The sequence below is a fragment of the Budorcas taxicolor genome, chromosome 10, assembly GCF_023091745.1.
Source record: "Budorcas taxicolor isolate Tak-1 chromosome 10, Takin1.1, whole genome shotgun sequence".
NCBI classification, from domain to species: Eukaryota; Metazoa; Chordata; class Mammalia; order Artiodactyla; family Bovidae; genus Budorcas; species Budorcas taxicolor.
This window is the reverse complement of record NC_068919.1, coordinates 39,942,521-39,958,573: the sequence shown is the minus strand read 5'-3', so window position 1 is coordinate 39,958,573 and position 16,053 is coordinate 39,942,521.

Here is a 16,053-nt window from a genome sequence, read left to right as displayed (position 1 = left end):
TCTCTGTTTATAGGAATAGTGGACAGCCTGCCATTTATAACTAAATAGGCTATCAAGGTTTGGTAATCATTCTTGGAAAGAGGAAATATAATGAAATGGAATGATGAGGGAAGAAATTTAAATAATATCATGATTTTTCCTTTTCCCTTTGGGATGTTAAATGGAAAATGAGCACTCTTTGATATTTAGGAGCAGGGATAGCAACAGGTATCACAGGAGGAAGTCAAAGAAGACTTTCAAAGGATCCCTAAGAGTTGTAGAAGCTAGAGGTAGCATGTCCTTGGATATGTTACTAGACCTAACTGTCATATGGCCCAGTTTACAATTCTTTGTTATAAGATAGTGATGGGAGCTGTTAACCCTTAAGTGAAAGTGAAGTCACTCAGTTGTGTCTGACTTTTTGTGACCCTATGGACTGTAGCCTACCAGGCTTCTCCATCCATGGGATTTTCCAGGCAAGAGTACTGGAGTAGGTTGCCTTTTCCTTCTCCAGGGTATCTTCCCGACCTAAGGATTGAACCCAGGTCTCCCACATTGCGGGCAGAACGCTTTGCCCTCTGAGTCACCAGGGAAGCCTTAGGTAAGTACTTAATACTAAGTACCACATAGTCCACCCTGGCTTTTCAGTACTCAAGAAAATTTTAGAATCTCTGACTCCTCCTATAAACTTTCCTATTTATTAAGTTTCCAGAGAGATGATATGGGGTGGAAGGTGGGAGGGGGGGTTCAGGATTGGGAACTCATGTACACCCGTGGCTGATTCATGTCAATGTATGGCAAAACCAATACAGTACTGTAAAGCAAAATGAAATAAAAATTAAAATTAAAAAAAAAAGTTTCCAGTTTCATTCATTAGCTCAGATTCGATCATGAATTCAGTATATTGAGGAAAGAACTGTGTCACTGGAATAAAATGAGTCTCTCTTTAAAATTTTATTATAATATGCAATCACAGGGAAATAAAACTCATTTAATGTTCTAATGAATCTTTATGATGTAAAATAATTATGACAACTCACCTCTTTAGTGATATGGATGAAAATGTATAGAAATGCATTCATTTAAACAAGCTTTTAAATAATATAGTAACAATTAAGTTTTATTAATATTTTTCCAATTTTGAGTTAGCTTGTAATACCTTATTTGTGTTTATACTTGTTTTCTTTATTAAACACATACAACAACTTAGTTTGATTTTTGATTCGTTAAAACTCTCCTACCAGTGCCTTCAGGGTCGACTGATAGAGATGTATGCTACAACCTGCTCACTCCAACATTTCTCTAAATAGAAGGTGAAGTTTGTGCACACTCTGTTTTTCTCTCCTGAGTAAGTGATTTATCTTCTCAAGGGCAAGGGTACATTTACTGAAGTGCTGATTTTAATTAAATATTAATATTGACTTATTCCAAGAAAGGAAGAGTGCCCCAGTTTAATCAGAGTAAGAATTATTTCAAGTCTCTACACAATTTTCAAATGGTGAAGATAAATTTTTTAAACAGAAAATATCAGGATTTTGTATGTATTATAGTGTTAAATTCTAGAATGTTTACATAAATTCTGATATAAATATGTATATATATATGCTGCTGCTGCTAAGTTGGTTCAGTCATGTCTGACTCTGTGGGACCCCATAAATGGCAGCCCACCACGCTCCCCTCATCCCTGAGATTCTCCAGGAAAGAACACTGGAGTGGGTTGCCATTTCCTTCTCCAATGCATGAAAGTGGAAAGTGAAAATTGAAAGCGATGTTGCTTAGTCGTGTCCCACTCTCCACGACCCCATGGACTGCAGCCTACTAGGCTCCTCCGTCCATGTATAACCATTAAACTTTGTTTTTAATGAAGGATTTAAAAATAATACTCTAAACATTATAGCCTATGAACTATATGTAGTAAGTATTTGTTTACTCCCTATCATCTTTCAATATAATTATTTTCTATCCATATGAAGGGTTAAACAACTACTGGTTATATTTTTACAGTTATAAATTATACATATGTGCATATATCTGATAAGCATGCATATGTTTATATGTATATGATCCCATCAATGTACTTTTATTTCCCTGGTTTTAAAACTTTAATAATAAAAGTTGCTTTATCATAGTAATCAGTTCAGTTCAGTCATTCAGTCGTGTCTGATTCTTTGCGACCCCATGAATCGCAGCACGCCAGGCCTCCCTGTCCATCACCATCTCCCGGAGTTCACTCAGACCCATGTCTGCCAGGGTCCAGCCCCGGCGGATCCAGGGAATTCGAAGTGGGGACGGCGTTGGCGTGAGAAAAACTTATTTATTTATTAATATAAGATTAGATTAGGAAACAATAGTATAGTAGGAAAATTAAGTGGAGGAAGAGGGCTGAATAACTTGGATTATGCGGAAGACCAATAAAATTCCAGACAAGGAATTTGCACCATCTACGTTGGGCCACTGGCGCTCGCTTGAATATCTAAGGGTGCCTCACCTCAGGCTCCCTTTCGCGCAGGTCTTAACAGCCAGGGCAAGTAAGAACACTTGGCGAGCCTCCGCGCCCCAGATGGGAATTCAGCCTGAAATTAAAGTATAGAGGAAAAGGAAAAAGAGAGAGAGGGAGACATGGGGGAAACCAGTCCAGCGACTGGCTCCGTCCTCTATTGTTCAGAAGGACTTTTATACTTTTGATAAAACATGGAGATCAATGGGTAACACAAAGATATGCAGTGTTAGCAGCCCAGACTCTTATCAAAACCAGGCTTTTCTCTCTGCATACCTAATTGTATACACAAGTCTTAGGTGATTTACATCATCTTCTGGCCAAAAAGGTCAATTAACATTTTACAGCCTTTTTTCTGATAAGGGTTTGTCAACCAGAAGACTTATTTGTGTTGATCTTCCCAAAGTCTGGTGCCATTCTCAGAAAGCACTAAATAAAGTTACATTCTTACATAGCAAGGATACAAGAGGGGTGCAGCGATATATAACAAAGAGAAGAGTAATTAACTCAAAAATCTAGTGTTGCTAACATCAAAACTACTATATATCTTTTTCCATATCCCGTTTACATTGACTAACATCCTCCCAGGTGCCTAAAAGATAAAGAATATAGAGGTCTGGCAGCAATCACTGAGTCAACAGTGAAAGCCCATCACCAATATGATTTTAACTCTTTAGAAAAGGCTCTGTATCTTTAAGATGCTTTTAAGCTTTGTGCCTCTCCTGGTTGGGGGGCTGTAAGCAATTCACAAGCTGTAAAAGGTCCAGGAAACCTGTTAGGCAAGCTAGAGAGTTATCAGAGGGGGTTTAACTGAAACATCCCTTTCAAATGAAGAAGACTAAAGCCCTGAGTTGACTTTTTTCCAGAGAATATCAGAAAAGTGGACAAGCAGAGTACAAAGGCCAGCAGATTCTTATTTTGGGGGGAGTGGATGCTCAGGAAATTCCAGGGGGAAAACCTGAGGTCTGATTAGCCTTGCCATTAGAGCTCTTGCCGCATGACCTTGTCACGGGTGGAATTCCTCACGCTGGCTCCCAGCACACGTCCATTGAGTCAGTGATGCAATCCAGCCATCTCATCCTCAGTCGTCCCCTTCTCCTCCTGCCCCCAATCCCTCCCAGCATCAGAGTCTTTTCCAATGAGTCAACTCTTCACATGAGGGGGCCAAAGTACTGGAGTTTCAGCTTTAGCATCATTCCTTCCAAAGAAATCCCAGCGCTGATCTCCTTCAGAATGGACTGCTTGGATCTCCTTGCACTCCAAGGGACCCTCAAAAGTTTTCTCCAACACCACAGTTCAAAAGCATCAATTCTTCAGTGCTCAGCTTTCTTCACAGTCCAACTTTCACATCCATACATGACCACTGGAAACACCATAGCCTTGACTAGACGGACCTCAGTCGGCAAAGTAATGTCTCTGCTTTTGAATATACTATCTAGGTTGGTCATAACTTTTCTTCCAAGGAGTAAGTGTCTTTTAATTTCATTGCTACAATCACCATCTGCAGTGATTTTGAAGCCCCCCAAAATGAAGTCTGACACTGTTTCCACTGTTTCCCCATCTATTTCCCATGAAGTGATGGGACCAGATGCCATGATCTTCATTTTCTGAATGTCGAGCCTGAAGCCAACTTTTTCACTCTCCTCTTTCACTTTCATCAAGAGGCTTTTTAGTTCCTCTTCACTTTCTGCCATAAGGGTGGTGTCATCTGCATATCTGAGGTTATTGATATTTCTCCTGGCAATCTTGATTTCAGCTTGTGTTTCTTCCAGCCCAGCGTTTCTCGTGATGTATTCTGCATATAAGTCAAATAAGCAGGGTGACAATATACAGCCTTGACGTACTCCTTTTCCTATTTGGAACCAGTCTGTTGTTCCATGTCCAGTTCTAACTGTTGCTTCCTGACTTGCATATAGGTTTCTCAAGAGGCAGGTCAGGTGGTCTGGTATTCCCATCTCTTTCAGAATTTTCCACCATTTGTAGTGATCCACACAGTCAAAGGCTTTGGTATAGTCAATACAGCAGAAATAGATGTTTTTCTGGAACACTCGCTTTTTTCCATGATCCAGTGGATGTTGGCAATTTGATCTGGTTCCTCTGCCTTTTTCTAAAAGGCATTGTGAACCATCTTGAACATCAGGAAGTTCACGGTTCATGTATTGCTGAAGCCTGGCTTGGAGAATTTTGGGCATTACTTTCCTAGCATGTGAGATGAGTGCAATTGTGTGGTAGTTTGAGCATTCTTTGGCATTGCCTTTCTTTGGGATTGGAATGAAAACTGATGTTTTCCAGTCCTGTGCCCACTACTGAGTTTTCCAAATTTGCTGGCATATTGAGTGCAGCACTTTCACAGCATCATCTTTCAGATAATATTTCCCTCCAAATCCATTGAAATTACACAATAATTATCTTCAATGATATAGTTTGCATGTTGAAATAAATGGTAGATTATTTTTAAAATTCTTTCATGAGCTTTTGTTTTATTTGTTAAGCTTATAATTGAGCTTTATTTTCAGATTATGTTTCCTATTATACAGTACTACATTTACAGTCCATAAATATATTAAGGTCATTGTTTATATATTTGTAATTCTTCCCAATGGAAAATTCATTTCTTGGAATAAAATGGAAATAATATGTCATGGTTAGCTCTGAATATAGTTTTCATTGTATCAGAATACCTGATAGAATCTTTTTAGAAAGGACAAACCCTAATTCAAAAGTAAAAATTACCCCAGCGTTAAAAAAGGTCTTTAAAAAGCAAGAGTCATGTCAGAGTAAACATGAAAATTTGAATGACTAACATATTTCAAAATAGCAAAATGATTAGAACATGAAAGGTTATTTTAATTAGTTTCTAAAAGAGTATTTTTAATGATTTGTAATTAATTTTACTGCAGATTTTAAAAGTCTTGATTTCAATTCCTTCCAAAAAGCCAGTATGAAATATAGACAAAAACAAACCTTAAGAAGTATTTTATTTAAGTAGTACCTTAAAAGTGAAAAACAATGTAAGTACTCAAGTAGGTATTTACTCTACACCACAAACTATATTATATAGTTTTACAAATGTGGTTTATATTACTTCAGGTTTATAAATTGAAATTCAGAGAAAGTAATATTTGATCATGCTATTAGAGGAGCACCAAATTTAAAAAAGTGATTTCCAATGCCTAAAACAGTCTACATTTCATAAGGCAGAAATTCAATGATAGACCTAAATTTTATTATTACAATCTCTATCTACGTTCAATAAGATGTGATCTATAATGTGATTAGCCGTACAGTGAAAATATATTTGACTACATCCTAGTCTAATCTCCTTATAAGAAACAGTGAGTTGGACATTAATTCATCGATGTAGCTATAATAAAATAATTAGTCTTGAGAATTAGGGGCTATTTTCAGTGTTTTTAGTGTGCTCAGATGATAAGAAAGGATCACGTTTTGAAGGTTGTCCACAAACTATGCACATAAGGGTTAGTATTCTCAAACTCAGTTTTTTGTGTCATTCAGTCGTGTCTGACTGTTTGCAGTCCCATGGACTGTAGCCTGCCAGGCTCCTCAGTCCATGGGATTCTCCAGGCAAGAATACTGGAGTGTGTTGCCATTTCCTTCTCCAGGGGATCTTCCCAACACAGGGACCAAATCCACATCTCCTGGTCTAGTCTACATTGCAGGTGGATTCTTTACCTGTTGAGTCATCAGGGAAGCCAATCGGTTATAGTGTAACAAAATATGCTGAACTCAGTGGTAAATCTACACAATTAGTTAATCTAACCCATCTTTTAAAGGTATTATGTATTCATTCCAATAACCTTTACATAATCTTACTCTTTCTGCCCTAAATTAAAAATTTGAAACCCAAGCATATTTAATATGCTATCTAATGTAAGTACAAATATAAGATCCAATTTTTCTAAGTTGTTGAAATGAAGATAGGCACTTTTGGTTACATAACAAAGTTTTTTTATGTGTCACTATAAATAAGATATTTTATTGTTATCTTTTGTTTTTACATTCATCATGGTGGAAGTTTCTAATTCTAGTGTGGAAAAGGGTTTAATTTTTGTTTCTCCAAATTTAAAAAAAATAAAAATATACAGATGGATTTAAAATATATAAGGATTTGCATATGATTATAAATTTGAAAATCAGTTGCTTGCTTTAGAACTTCATCCTAATCTATATATCAACATATTTTATATAAATCAAAACAAAGAAAGCATTAGTTGAAACTATGTAGTTTTTATTTGATCATCACAGAATGTGAGATTAGATTTTTGGGGAATTTTTTCCTTATGTAATCTCTTTTTGTTATATTAATAGGTTAAGAGAAAGAATCAGTAAATACAAGTTTGAATGGTTAATTGATTTAGTATAAACCTACTAAAATTCCACTTCTCAACCTTTTTGTTAACTCATTTCCCTTGATTTGACATATTAACTCTGGAGATAGGTTAAGCTATATATTCTCTTTATATCTTTCTTCTTTATCTACTCTCAGCTTCTTGCATCTTTCATGCTATCATCTATTTCCATGACTTTCCCTACTGTCTGTATCTCCAACAGAATAAGCACAGCATAGATACAGTTTTATAACTTAAAAAATCTCAATAATTATTAGGCTACTTCCTCTTCCTTATGCTATACAGTGAATCTAATATGGCTTTCTAAATATCCATTAAATTTACCTTTTTTCTTGATCTCCATTTGCTATAATTTTAATCCAAACTATCATCCACTTTTTTCTTGGACTGTAGCAATAGCTCCTAAATAACTTTTTATAATGATTTAAAAAAACATAACATAAAGCTTATCATCTTAACCATTTTTAAGCATACATTTCAGTAGCATTAAGTATATTCACAGTGATACAAAACAGATCTCCAGAACTTTTTCAACTTGCAATCTGAAACTCTATAGCCTTTAAATGACAAATCCCTTTTTCCTCATTCCCCTGAGCCCCTAGTAACTACCATTTTACTTTCTGTTTCTATGCTTTTGACCACTTTATATACCTCATATAAATGGAATCACATAGTATTTGTCTTTTGTGACTGACATATTTCACTTAGCCTAATATCCTTCAGGTTCATCAATGTTGAAGCATATGACAGGATTTCTTCCTTCCTAAAACTGAATAATCAATTGCATGCATATACTACATTTTATTTATTCATTCATCATTGATGGACATTTGTGTTGTTTCAACATCTTATTATGAACAGTGCTGCTACAAACATGGGAATACAAATATCTCTTCAAGACCTGCCTTAGGTTATTTTGTATTTATACCCAGCAGGAGGATTGCTGGATCACATTGCAGTTCTTTTTTTAGAACTTCCATACTGTTTTCCATAGCAGTTGCACCATTTTGCACTCATTCCCACCAACAGAGCACAAGCATTTCAATTTCTCTATATCTTCACTAGGACTTATTTCATTTATTTTTAATAGTAGCCATCCTAATGGGTGGGAAGTGGTATCTCATAGTTGTGTTGCCTTATATTTCTCTGATGATTAATGATGGTAACCACATTTTCATATACTTTTTTCATTTGTGTACCATCTTTGGAGAATTGTCTATTTCTTTGTTCATTTCTTAATAGGATTATTTCATTTCACTTTTTTTGTTGAGTTATAGAAGTTCCAGACATTAACTCTTTATAGATAAAGATTTGTATAAACTTTCTCCTAGCCCTTAGATTGCCTTTTCATTGTTGACTGTATCCTTTGATGAGCCAACTGCTTTTTACAACTCTCAATTCATTGTCCATAGTCTATAACGCTTAAATATAATCAAGTCATTTCACAACCTTATAGACATTCATGCTTTCTCAAAACTCTCATAATAAAATTGTTGTTGTTGTTCAGTTGCTAAGTTGTGTCCAACTCTTTGATACCCCATGTCTGTAGCCCACCAGGTTCCTCTGTCCAGGGTATTTTCCAGGCAAGAATACTGAAGTGTGTTGCCATTTCCCTCTCCAGGGTATCTTGCCAACCCAGGGATCGAACCCACATCTTGTGCATTGGCAGGCAGATTCTTTATCACTGAGCCAGAAGGGAAGCCCTTATGAGTTTTAGTGAACCCCAATCAGAACACAGATGAAAGTAAACCACACAGAGGAATATCATAATCAAACTGCTGAAAATCAAATGTAAAGAAAAAGTCTTGAAAGTAACCCAAGAAAAATGACACATTACATACATGGAGACAAATATTTGAGGAGTCACTATCATTACAAACAATGGTGGCCAGGAAATAGTGGAAACTCTTTAAGAGGCATGAAAGTGGTGGCCCCCCACCTAGAAGGGACTTTTTCAAAAGACAGGCCTTCAAACCCTGTGGTACAACGCTATCCTCCATTTGACTTCTATTAAATATTCACATCATTCCCAAAGAACCTGATTTGACTGCTCACAAAACAAGCAAGAAACGGAGACAGGCCTCTACACAGCCATCCTCACTATCCAAGAGAGAGACCGTCTGGTAAAATTAAAAATGCTTAGAATTGTCCTGCATAATCTGGCATCTATCTCCCTGACTGATGCATTTATTCACCTCGATTCATCATTTACTTTCTACCACACTGGTTTTCTCACACTGCCACTAATGAGCCCCCTAGTTGTTGTAGGTCCTTTGTGCTTTTCACTCACTCTTGTTTCTCTCCTTATTCTTTGAAAAGAAAACTACACTTTTTGAGCCTCAGATGAAATATCATTTATACAGTGACATCTTCCCTGACTTATCAGCATAGACAAGTCTCTAGTTACAAATGCTCTGTGAGCTTATTTGTAGTATTTATCAAAATTATAATGGAATAATTTACTGTGCAGTTAGGCTATTATTTTTTAGATTTGTCTCCTTAAATAGAATGGAATATTCATGAATTAAAAAGCAAGCATTTCTCTTCATCACTGTGTCTCCAAGCCTAGCAGAGTTCCCTAACTATTGAAATGTTCAACAGATATTTTTGTGATAAATAAAAGAAAACATGATAAAATAAATTATCTGATTTCTATAGAGCACTCTCACCTAGGGCACCAGCCAATGATGTCTGCTTGGGAGATTATGGTGCCAGGATCTGAGAATTAAGTGTTATATTCTAGTTGATATACAGGAATAAAATATCAAGACAAAAATTTACTAGGTTTAAGGGTGCAGCGTGTGAAGGGTAGAGGAAAATCACAATGGAATATAAACTAGGAGTCAGGGACCAGGCAAAATTCAAAATTGATTTGGGGATAAGGCTAATAAAAAAGTGACAAGGTCCTAGGAAATCTATATGAATGAAATTGAAGAGCAGTTTACCTGAATTTACTGACCTTGAGACAAATTTAGGGTAGCTGAGTGGGATAAAGCGTGATTTCAAGGGAAATAAATGCTATCATGTTCAAACACATGGGCCAAGACAAGGACATAACTACTTATTCATGTCTTCAAAGTTTAAATGCATGCTTTAGTTATATGAGTTATATATCTCCCTCCACTATAACTTTTATGTTTTCCCTGTGAGTTGCACATTCTTTGTATTACTTTACAACAGGTATTTCTAATACTTCTGGGAATGCATTAAAAGTCAATCGTGTAGAGTGAAGCAATTTAAAAATTATTTATTGGACCAAGAGAATCCTGCTAGTTTTAATTAGAGGTCTAGTGCTTCCAACTAGGAATATATGTAGTTACCTGTCAGAAACCATATCTCCCTATGACCAAGGAACATGGCTTGTTTTTTCTCTCTAAATGGTGGAATTTAATCACAGTGCATTGTTTAGTGCTCTGAACTTAACAACACTATTCTACTAAATCTTTGTAATCATTTACATCAGGACCACCAGGACTTGTAGAGAAGGAAATTGCAACCCACTCCAGTACTGTTGTCTGGAAAATCCCATGGACAGAGGAGCCTGGTAGGCTACCATCCACGGGGTCGCAAAGAGTTGAACATGACTGAACGACTTTACTTACTTACTTACTTACAAGGACTTGATGGCAGTTTTACTTTCTGATCATGACTATTATTTTATTTGTGTTACTCTAAGAAAGGAGATAAATTTTTATGAACAGAAAATTTTTAACACTCTTTTCTAGGTGATATTTAATACAATATTGTACAAAAGATTTTTGTCTTATTTCATGAAGCCACCTTTTACCCTTTGAAATGCCAGTATCTGACAGTTATGAACTCCTTACTTTGTTGAACAAGCTCTAACCCAAGGAAAATACCAAGAGTATACCAGTGATTGACCTTTAAACAAGCCTTGCCTTGTATTGCAATGTTTAAGTCTCCATTGTGGAGCTCTTCTCATAGGACATTTTCTATTATAAATTATGATATAAGCAATGCATAGCTTTTGAACTTTCAAATAATGTTACATTCTGTTTATATTAAAATATCAGACTAAGATGTAACTTTGAGGGTCCAACAGTTACATATTAACTTAGTCACCATGCAGGTACTATGGGTTTTTTCTTTCCAGTGATTCTTGTTTTGGTCAATATTAGGTATATAGAAAAACAAATTGACTAAGTTCTAAGCCTTATACTTCTTTTGTTTTAACACCAATTAAGTATGTATTATTTTAGGCAAATCAATTTCCTTCTCTGTGTCTCAGTTTCCTGTCAGTAAAATGCACAGTTTTGAATATCAAACCCGCGAGCTTCCTTGCTGCCACTCTGTGTTATGCATTTTCAATGCAGATGGTTTTGTCTTGAATATGTGGCCAATTGTTTCTTTGGGAGGTGTCATCGTAGATATAATAGTTTGTGGTTTCCAAATGGGCGCCATATATAAACAGACACACAGTAAACCTATGGTATTAAAATTCCATAGATGGAAAGGTGTGAACAACAAGAATAGTATGTCTAGAAAGGTTTCTTAAGATGGAGTATTTTTTTTTTTTTAAGTTGAGAATAAATGCTTCTTGCATTTATGTGCTTCTTAATTCATGGACTCAGGCTAAATTATTGTTACAACTCCTTTTAGTACTTTTCCATAGAATCATTACGTGAGTCATACACACAGATGTTCATAGTGATTATTTTATGCACCATGTTTCTTTGCATATAGACATTGCTTGTATATTTCAGTCTTTAGGCCTGCATTTCTAGGTTATTATTGCCAAGAAAGGACTTGAATCCTAAAGAAAAATGCCCTCAGGAATAAGTTTACACAGTGAAAAGATTTTCTAGCTTTGTAATAAATATTCTCTTACTGATGAGAATTATTGGACTATGTAAATTCTGAATTATAAGGTATGGTTTAAAAATAGAGCAAACAGTTGAGCATGATTCAAGTTACTCTATAAATACAGAGGAGTGGTTTCTTCCATTTTTAAATATTATATACAACGTATACCAATAAAATGAGTGCTCTTTCTCATGTTTAAATCCAATACTTTGAAGACAAAACAAGCATATGTGGTTGTTTAAATAAATTTAACACAGAATTTTCTTTTAATTTCCCTTTGCTTTTCATCTAACAAGTTAAAACAGCAAAGTGAATGTAAGCAAATGACCCCAGATAATAACAGACATTATCAAAGGTTTCAAACAGACATTTTCACAGACTTACAAAATTTTTGCCAGTATGGTTCCAAAGAGTTCCAAAGAGTAGATAAACCTCTACTGGCTGCAAACTGCAACCTGCAGATACTTAGAAAGGTGGTCCATGCCAACCATTACTTTCCCAATCCTATGCTGCTACTGCTGCTAAGTCGCTTCAGTCGTGTCCGACTCTGTGCGACCCCATAGATGGCAGCCAACCAGGCTCCACCGTCCCTGGGATTCTCCAGGCAAGAACACTGGAGTAGGTTGCCATTTCCTTCTCTAGTGCATGAAAATGAAAAGTGAAAGTGAAGCCGCTCAGTCGTGTCCAACTCTTAGCGACCCCATGGACTGCAGCCCACCAGGCTCCTCCATCCATGGGATTTTCCGGGCAAGAGTACTGGAGTGCGGTGCCATTGCCTTCTACGTCCCAGTCCTATAGGGAGCCTTAATTGCAGTCCTCACACTGTCTCACTTTAATTTATTGACCAAATGGGAATTTCCAAAAACAAACAAACAAAAATTAACTCACCAATGGCAATAAGGTAACACTTTCTAAATTTTAGGCTAATGAACAAAAATGTCTAAGGTACAGTCAGTTAAATGGATAATTAAATTTCCTGTTATATTGTGATGATATTTTGCACACATACGTACATTCACACATACAGGTACAAAATACCCATACAGTAAATACATAAGAAGAGGGGTACATAAGAAGGCAGAATAATGATCTCCGAAAGATATCTATAGCTCGAATAGTAAAGAATCTGCCTGCAATGCTAGAAACCCAGGTTCAATCCCTGGGTCCGGAAGATCCCCTGGAGAAGGGCATGGAAACCCACTCCAGTATTCCTGACTGGAGAATTCCACGGACAGAGGATCCTGGCAGGCTCGAGTCCACGGGGTTGTAAAGAGTTGGTTATGACTGAGCCACTAATACACAAAGGTATATAGGTTCTAATCTTTTGAACCTGTGGATATGTTATGCTATATGGCAAGGAGGAATTAGAGTTACAGATGAAATTATGGTTGCTAATCTGCTGATTTTAAAGAGATTATCATGGATTATCTGGTGGGCCCAGTGTAATCACAAGGGTTCATAAATGGGGAAGAGGGAGGTAGGAGAATTGACTTTGAGAGACAGCATCAAGAGAAAAACTCAACCGGTCATTACTGGCTTTGAAGATGAAAAGGAGCTACATTAAGAACCAAGAGCAGCCTCTAGAAGCTGGAAAAGGCAAAAGCGTGAATTCTCTCCTAGAGCCTCCAGAAAGGAATGCAGCCCTGCAGTTGGATTTTAGCTCAGTGAAACTATATCAGACTTCGGGGCTCAGAAACAAGATTTTAAATATATATATATGTTACAGCCCAATGGAAAACTAATACAATGAAGTTAAATATTCCAAGATTGTAAATGTTTTACTAAGGGCAAATTAACTGCAAAAAATAAAAATCAAAAATGATGTTTTGCCTTCAGAAATTATGCTTATTTCATTAGAGATACAGTACAGAAGAGTAGCTCAGTAGCTCAGAACCTTTTAAGTTTTATTTTTATTTCATTTTAAGTCCTAGTTCTACCAAATTCTCAGTGGGTAACCTTAGCCAGTTGCTTAGTATCCATTTTCTCAACTTGTTGGTGGATGAAATTATTTTAACTCAAAAATTAGTTCAAATAAATACATCTGATATTATAATCAGTAGTAACTGACACAGAGAAAGCCCTATGTGTATCTTTCCTATTATTTTTACTATATTATTTGATACTTGTGCTATTATTATTAGATAAAGAATAATCTTTAGCTTTTAGTAACATGAAAACTAAGCTGGTAGTGTCCAGTTTAGCTTTTATGCTATTGAATATATTTTATATAATAAAGAATTTTTTGGTTTCAGTATTATACAGCAAATAATCCTGATATAAAGTTTTAGCCCTTGATTATTTGTGTAGATCTATTGAGGGAGATTTCTAAGGGGATAGTTGATAATAGTATCATTATCATAGGTGAAGCATGAACTATTCCAGATATCCTCCTTTGTCTGACTTACTAATGTGAGTATCTTTAACATGAATTTTGTATATGGGAAATGATAATTTTTAAATAATGTGGTGGTGGCTATTCTAAAGTAAATTAAAAAGCACTAGACCTCAAGGATCTTGTCCTTTCTTTGCAAATATATAATGATTTTATATATTTCTATATGTCTGTGTGTACCAAACACTTAAAATTCATCCATTATTTGCTTTCTCTGTGTTATATTTCTATTAAACACGGCTTCAGAAAAATGCTTATGCTTAGCTTTTCATGCAGTGGTTTGTGTAAAGAGGACAATGTATACCTAACATGAGATAAACTTCTCTTTTATTTACCCTCTCCTTGTTGGGAAGTGTTGATGTTAGCGGTTTTTTAACAGTGCAACATGGTTCCCTTTAATATATTTATGCCACCACAAATTCACTTATATCAGACAACCTCAAGGAAAAGAGAACATATTGCATATTGCTCAAAGCTACACAAAACCACTGAGATGTAAAAAGAAAGATATCTAGTGACGGGTTTTATCTTAAAAAGAAAAAAACAAACACTACAAAAACTTAGTGCTTTTGTTCTAATCTGTAAAATAAAATTAGATTAAACATTCCTATCTCAATCTCATTTTTTAAGCCTGTTTTTATTATATATGATGAAAGGATGTTTTGTAGGTATAATTATGTCAAACAGTGGAAGGTGATCCTTGAGAGACTCAGCAACTCATGGAGCTGGAAGGACTTTGAAACTCATCAAATCCATACACACTCAACTAAAATTCAACAATATATTGAACAAACTATTAAAATTTATATCACTTTTCATGTTCAGGATATTAGAAATCTCAAATATTAATGTCTGTGTTATGACATATCCCTTTTAGCTTGTCTATTTCTAGTTGAAGTAAAAAGTACTAGATTGGTTTGCTTTGTTTAAAAAAAAAATCATGTCTTTTAGATTATTTTCAAGCTTTCCTTTCAGTTTCTTTTTTAATTAGATAAGAGGGATACTTTTATTCTTTGTTCCTTAGGTTACAGTGTTCAGCATCTGGTCTTTCCTGCCTCAGTCTTTGTTTACCTCAAGCTTCGAAAGAATGTATTGACAGGGACTTCCTAGGTGGTTCAGTGGTTAAGACTCTGCCTTGCAATGCAAGGGGTGCAGGTTTGATCCGTGGTCAGGGAACTAAGATTCCACAAGTTCCAGAGCCCATGAGACACGACTAAAGAGCTGTGGGCTACAACTACTGAACTTGCATGCTCCGGAACCCCTGTGCCACAACTAGAGAGTCCGTGCACGGTAACAAAAGATCCCACATGATAATATCCCACATGTCACAGCTAAGGCCCAACAAAGCAAAAGAGAGAAGAAATAAAGAAAGGAAGGAAGGAAGAAATAAAAAATATACTGACTACAATTCTTTCTATTTATTTTAAAGGGAAACATTTTCTCTTATTCTGATTATGGAAGTGAAAGCTGCTCAGTCTTATCCGACTCTTTGTGACCCCATAGGCTATACAGTCCATGGAATTTTCCAAGCCAGAATACTAGATTGGTAACCTTTCCCTTCTTCAGGGGGATCTTCCCAACCCAGGGATCGAACCCAGGTGTCCCACGTTCCAGGTGGATTCTTTACCAGCTGAGCCACAAGGGAAGCCTGTGTATTCTCATTAGATATCACCAATTTACAATGATAAATAAATCTTATCTTGAATGTATTTGACATTCAACATACAAGTTTGGCAAAAACAAGAATCAAATGAAGATGAAAAAAATTTTTTCCATTTTTTTTTCTAGTGATAAATCAGTCAAACTACATCTGAGATGCTCACTTAGGAAAGGAGTAAAGCCTGTTTATTATCAGAAACTGGGTTGTCACAGCTGAGTCTCTCTGTTTTTGAATTTCTTTGGAGTATATTTAAATATAAAGTTGATTTCAAAGGCAAAAAAAATATTCAATTCAATTCTCCTTAAATATAGTTTAGCTGGAGAGATTAGGG